This window comes from Carassius gibelio, chromosome A13, assembly GCF_023724105.1.
Source record: "Carassius gibelio isolate Cgi1373 ecotype wild population from Czech Republic chromosome A13, carGib1.2-hapl.c, whole genome shotgun sequence".
NCBI lineage: Eukaryota > Metazoa > Chordata > Actinopteri > Cypriniformes > Cyprinidae > Carassius > Carassius gibelio.
Genome location: NC_068383.1, coordinates 24383158 through 24389994, shown reverse-complemented (window position 1 = coordinate 24389994; position 6837 = coordinate 24383158). Strand labels below are relative to the sequence as shown.

General features: G+C 38.2%; 1 pseudogene; it reads left to right on the top strand.

Annotated features, from left to right (window-relative positions):
• The first annotated feature begins 1635 nt into the window (after nt 1–1635).
• LOC128026701 (uncharacterized) lies at nt 1636–4112 on the top strand (annotated as a pseudogene).
• Nucleotides 4113–6837: the final 2725 nt, after the last annotated feature.

Below are 6837 nucleotides of genomic sequence, written 5' to 3'. Positions count from 1 at the left end.
CGGGGATACCGCGGCGGAGTAACCCAGTACCTTTGTGATTCTTCATAGACACAAACAGAGAGAAGTAGTTCCGGCTACGATGTTCTTCCGCAAGACGCAAGCAGTTCTGTTTATTAACCGCTAGAGCGTCAAAAGTTACCAACTGCAGCTTTAAGCAACACCAATTTGAGATGAGACACGAGACAGGGTTCACAAGAATGAGACTTGACAAGATTTATACACTATTTAAAGAAATCTTCACTGATGAAAAACATGCCTGGAAAAATAGTCTGCAGGTGCATTGTGAATGTTTTAACTAATCTTGCAATAAATGCCATATCTGCTTTCTGAGAATTAATAATTATATGCAATAATAGACAATACTCAAGCACTGTAAAATATTTTGCCACAAAATCAACTGATGATTTGATGAGTCTCTTCAGAATTATTGTTCTTGAAGGCTATTAGTTTTTAGAAAGACCGCCTATCTGAATGATTTTCCACAAATTGATCGATCATTGAAATAAAAAACAAACAAACTAAAAGAGGAGTTATATACGTTGTTATGTATCTGTTGCAAGTGACACAAGGCGCAGCACAAGTGTGTTTGCTAGTTTCAGTCCGGCAGCGTTCACATTTTCCCGTCCAGTGCCACATCGTTTAATTAGCAAATGCATCTGTCCCCATTTGTGCACCCATGGGTGGCTGGTCTAAAAAAAGAGGTGTGTTCAGGAGCTGAAAATAGACTGCGCCATAGACCAATATATATACCACAGAGCGTGTGTGTGTGTGTATATATATATATATGATAAAAGATTTGAGGAACTCATTTAAAGAAAGAAGAGGAAGTGCTGTGTGAATGTGTGAGAATTCACTGCGTCCGTCTAAACAGTGTTCAGAGATGATCTCAGATCAGTGTGTGTTAAACCAGTGCGGTCAAACTAACTGAGTTCCCACAAACAGATGAAAGATGACCATTATGGTGTTGAGAGGAGAGAAAAACTAACAGTTTATACAGCGCTTTCTTCACACACTTGTCTGCTCAGTGGTGCTGCTACAAAATACATACAGCTTTATATATTCACTAAAATTACAGAAGTTATATGTATTTTCAAGTTAAATATTCATAAAGGGCAAAGTTTTAATTCCTGTACATTCACTCTCAAGTGTGGATATTGAGACGAGACGAAAGATCAGTCAACATCTGAAAGACTCGCAGAGAACAAACACTTCTGACATCATGTCATCACATTTGATGATGTGTTAAAAACATTCACAGTTTGGTCATTTAACAACAAACCCATCATCTTTTACTGAAAGTCTTTGGAAGAGTTTGAAAAATTCGATTTTCAAAACGCCAGACAGCAGGTTTGATCCACTGTGGCATTATGGGTATTATTTCTCTCAGTGTGAACACAATCATAGGAAGTGATTGATAGCGGAAACCTTTTCAGTAACAAACCAGTTTGATCAGTTTTCTATAAGTGAATGATTTTCTGTCTAGAGCTGAACTGCAGAAAGAAAGAAGTGAAACTAGGAGTAATGTGAAGAACGGCCTGTAGATCGTGTTCAGAGTAAATGTGTGTTGAGAGGTTAACAATAATCAGTTCTCACTGAAGAACATGTTTCACCACCGCTGTGGCGTCTGGTTAGTGGTTATGTGTAGGTCTTGAGAAACAGTAGAGGAACAGGTTTCAACACAACACTGCATCAGTCAGCGCTCGGGTCTCGAGGGATAATCTTGACCTGTTGAGGTGGACACAGAAACACTGCAGGTTACATCGGCTCCAGCTGATCTCACTTCTCCATTACGACTGACATCATGTTACTAAATAACAACTCTAGAGTCATTTCAACACTCAGTCGGTCAGATCAGAGGAAGTTAAAACCACACGAGGAGCTGAGAGTATTTAAAGAAAGAGTTGAGAGCAAATGATGAAGAGAAAGAGAAAATGTCTGAGTGTCATCTGTGTCTGCTGGGACTGATCGCTCTCTCTTCACTTCTCACAGGTAAAGACATCTGTGTTTTCTCTTCAACACATTCAGTGCAATCAGTCTGAGAAAGAGTTTCTTCTTGTGTTTGATACAGAACACACTGATTCTTCCTGAACACACTCAAACTAGACAGATTCACTCTCAAACATCTCTGAATTATTCTCTGATGAAGAGTGTGTTTGTGATGTGAACAGCTCTCTGATGAAGAACAAGAGTTTATTCTGGAGAGTGTGTTTGTAATAACTGCTGAAAAAGACTGATCTGAACCTTCTGCTTTCTGTCATTCATTTATTAATATATATCATAATGATCACTCAGATCTTCTTGTGTTTCAGGTGTCAGTGGAGAGGATGATGTTCATGTGTTCATCAGATCAGGTGAAGATGTCCGTCTGCCCTGTAATAATGCTCTTCATGATGCTCTTCATGACTGTACATCAACTACATGGAGCTATAACAGAGGCAGTCAATCAGCAACAGTTGAACTGATTGTTTTAGGGATAAAGAAGAAGGACACAGAGAGACAGAAGAGACTGAGTCTGGGGTCTGACTGCTCTCTGAACATCAGGAACATCTCAACAGAAGATTATGGATCTTACACCTGCCAACAATGGACTGGTGAGGGTGGACCACGACTAAGAAATGACACACATGTTTATCTGCATGTTCTTCATGGTAATTTAATGATTATTTGTTCAGTTTAAAAATGACAAATTCTTCATTTAATCTCTGATGATGGTTGAAGAGTGTGTGATGTGTGTGTTATTCTGTGTTTCAGTCTCATCCTCACAGACTCAGATCAGTTCAGGTCTCTCTGTGTCTCTCGTCTGTCAGCTGTATTCATATCCTCGACTCTCTTGTGATGAATGGATGAGTTCTGAGTGAATTCATCTGTTCTGGGTGAATCCGGCTGGTGTTAAACTGAGATCAGACTCCAGATATCAGATATCATCCTCATCAGATCACTGTATCATCACCCTGACTACAACACTCCTGAATGAAGATCACAACAGAGAGTGGAGATGTAATGTTACTCAGAGAGATCAAGTCAAGACCTCAGTCACAATCACTGTCAAGAGATCAGGTGAGAAAACATCTCCTCTATCAGTGTTAGACTCTCATAATGTGAGTAATATGAAGGACTGTAAGTATTATTGAAGCAGAACAAAAGCTTGGTTCAGTCTGACAGAAGAAACTCAAAACACTGCTGCAAACTAATGTCCAAATATTACAGTCAAGAAGTTCTGCTGGAATTATTTTAACTTTTTATGTAATGTTATGATCTGAGTTAAAATATGATTGTCATATTCTATGTCAGGGCTTTTCACACTTTCTAGAAAACCATGTTTTCAAGGATCCTCATAATTAACACAATGTTCAAAGCTAAAGTGAATGTGGCTGTGTGTGTAATATACTGGTTTTATTGGTGTAAACGGTCCATATTTGCACTATTACGTATTTTACTGAACAAAAACAGAAAAATTAGTGTAAAATGAAAGTAAATTTCAGTGGAATTCACTGCAAACAACATTTATTTGACATGTCGAACCTATAAAAAGGTATTTAAAGTGAAACTGAAGCTGCTTACGTCCCTCTCATTCAGAATGGATCATTTCCATGAATTAATCATTAGCTGCAGAGGAACATTTGGTTTCTGAACTATTATTAAAGAAGCTTTTTCTTAAAACAGCATCATTTCACACGAGAATGTGTTTGGAAATATGCCTCGAATGCTCACGCTGACTGTCACAGATATTAAACAAGTTAGCATTGCTAGAAATGATTGTTATATGCTTGAAAGCTTGAAGTTCATAGTTTGAAGTGTCTGCTCTTTGCTTTTTTTGAGGTTAGTGCATGTTTTTGAATAAATGTTAGCATGTTTCAGATGATAAAAACACGACTTGTAGTTCAGAAAACACTGTATAGAAGATGATTTCTCAGAGATGCCTTGTTCTACAGTATGATGAATCTGAACTAACGTTCATTCTCTACAGATCAAGCTCAAACGACGACACCAGTCCCAAACTCTCAGGATCCCTCAACTACAAACACACCAGAAACTACACACACAGGTACATGATGCTGCTGCTCTTTAGTCATTGAGGATGTTACTGAAGATCAGTGATATCAAGACAGGCACCCTGAAAATTCAGGCAGAATTAAAGATACACTGTGTGTGAATTTGCACATTATAATGTAACTCCTTAAAGTGATTTGATGGTCTGTCTAAATACTCAATTCTGATTGCGTTAAAAATGGCTTAATTCACAGCTGGCCATGTATGGAGTCAATATAATGCCGTATATATACGCAAAAAAAAAAAAAATAATGTATTGCAAACAAAAATTTAAGTATTGAGTAAAATAATTTTGCTTTTTTGCAAACAAAAATAAAGAATGGCAAAAGAAAATAAAGAATTGGAAGAAAAAATGAAGGGTTGCAAACAAAAATAAATAATTGCAAAACATAAATGAAAGCAATGATTTTGCAATACATATTTTCCATGGTCATAACTATTAATTTATTTGCAACGCTGCTTTTATTTTGCGTGTCAATCTAGTTTGAGCTTGCGATGCCATTTTCCCTTTGCGCTTCACTTTTATGCACGTCTCTCTTTGTGGCACTGTTTTGATGTGGGGGAGGAGTCAAGGGACGGGGGCGTGTACAACTTGCCTCCCTGGAAGTGACATCATCTGCCCAAGACGCATCTCACTGATCCAGGTCCTGTCATGATGAGCAAAGGCTTGCGAGTGGATCGTTTCTTTTTATTCAGTAGCATTAAAACATGCATGTTTTTGTTTTATTTACTTTATTAACAAATGTATACAGTATTGTTCAAAATAATAGCAGTACAATGTGACTAACCAGAATAATCCAGGTTTTTAGTATATTTTTTATTGCTACATGGCAAACAAGTTACCAGTACCGTATTTTTCGGACTATAAGTCGCATCAGTCGAAAAATACGTCATGATGAGGAAAAAAAACATATACAAGTCGCACTGGACTATAAGTCACATTTATTTAGAACCAAGAACCAAGAGAAAATATTACCGTCTCCAGCCGCGAGAGGGCCTAGAGGGTAATGTTTTCTCTTGGTTCATTTCTCTTGGTTCATGTCAAATTAATTTTGATAAATAAGTCGCACCTGACTTTAAGTCGCAGGACCGGACAAACTATGAAAAAAAGTGCGACTTATAGTCTGAAAAATATGGTAGGTGCAGTAGATTTTCAGAAAACAAACAAGACCCAGCATTCATGATATGCACGCTCTTAAGGCTGTGCAATTGGGCAATTAGTTGAAAGGGCAATGTTAAAAAAATAGCAGTGTCTCCCATTGACTGTACAAACTCAAAACTATTTTATACAAATGTTTTTACATTGCTAAACTTTATACATGTTTAGCAATCCTGTGAATCACTAAACTAATATTTAGTTGTATGACCACAGTTTTTTAAAACTGCTTGACATCTGTGTGGCATGGAGTCAACCAACTTGTGGCACCTCTCAGCTGTTATTCCACTCCATGATTCTTTAACAACATTCCACAATTCATTCACATTTCTTGGTTTTGCTTCAGAAACAGCATTTTTGATATCACCCCACAAGTTCTCAATTGGATTAAGGTCTGGAGATTGGGCTGGCCACTCCATAATTTTAATTTTGTTGGTTTGGAAGAACCAAGACTTTGCTCATTTACTAGTGTTTGGTGTTTGGTGGTCATTGTCTTGCTGAAACAACTATTTCAAGGGCATATCGTCTTCAGCTTAAGGCAACATGACCTCTTCAAGTATTTTGACATATGCAAATTGATCCATGATCCCTGGTATGTCAAGTCAAGTCACCTTTATTTATAGTGCTTTAAAGAAAATACATTGTGTCAAAGCAACTGAACAACATTCATTAGGAAAACAGTGTGTCAATAATGCAGAATGACAGTTAAAGACAGTTCATCATTGAATTCAGTGATGTCATCTCTGTTCAGTTTAAATAGTGTCTGTGCATTTATTTGCAATCAAGTCAATGATATCGCTGTAGATGAAGTGACCCCAACTAAGCAAGCCAGAGGCGACAGCGGCAAGGAACCTGTCGTGGCAAAATTTAAATCAACTCTCGTCAGCATAAGAGACAGACTCATTCTCAGATATAATTAAAAAGAAATCTTTTAGTCTTTGCAAAGAAGGTCAGACAGTCATACAGCAACACTGAGTTCCTGCAGAGTGAAACCGACCCAGAAAGAGGGCAGTCCTCCACCTTATATACCTCTGCTGCTTCAAGGTTATACAGTCTGAACAGCTGTAACTTCCCACACATAACAAGGAACACTCTCTATGGGCGGTTTCTCACACATTTAGGACTTAGGTGACCCCCTCAGGTCATCCTCAGACATTGTCCCCCCACTATATGGCCCAATGACCCTCTCAGGTCATTCTCAGACATCTGTTTTCCCCCCAGGTGTCGCCCTTCTGAACCCACACAGCAAAGAAAAGAAAACACATGCATATATAGGCATACAGAAGCAATGTTCAATGAATTTTTCCACCACAATTTCCCCCTTTTTATCATTCATTGATCAATAAAACATAAAAATTAATTTCTACTGGTAATACTTTCACTACACACTTAGCATTATGTTTGCTCTGGGCGCCGGGCTAAACGAGTAATCACTGCTACTGCATTCCTGACATGAGTCAGACCCTCAGTCACGTCACAGATACAAACACAATCCAAAATCAAAAATTCACACTCAAGAATACTAACCTGATCCACGTTGCTCTCTCTGCTCCCTTCACAGTCGTGCAGTGGAATTTCAGCAACCTTCTATGGAGCCAAAAGAGTCTGAGTTCGCTGAGGAAATTGAGTCG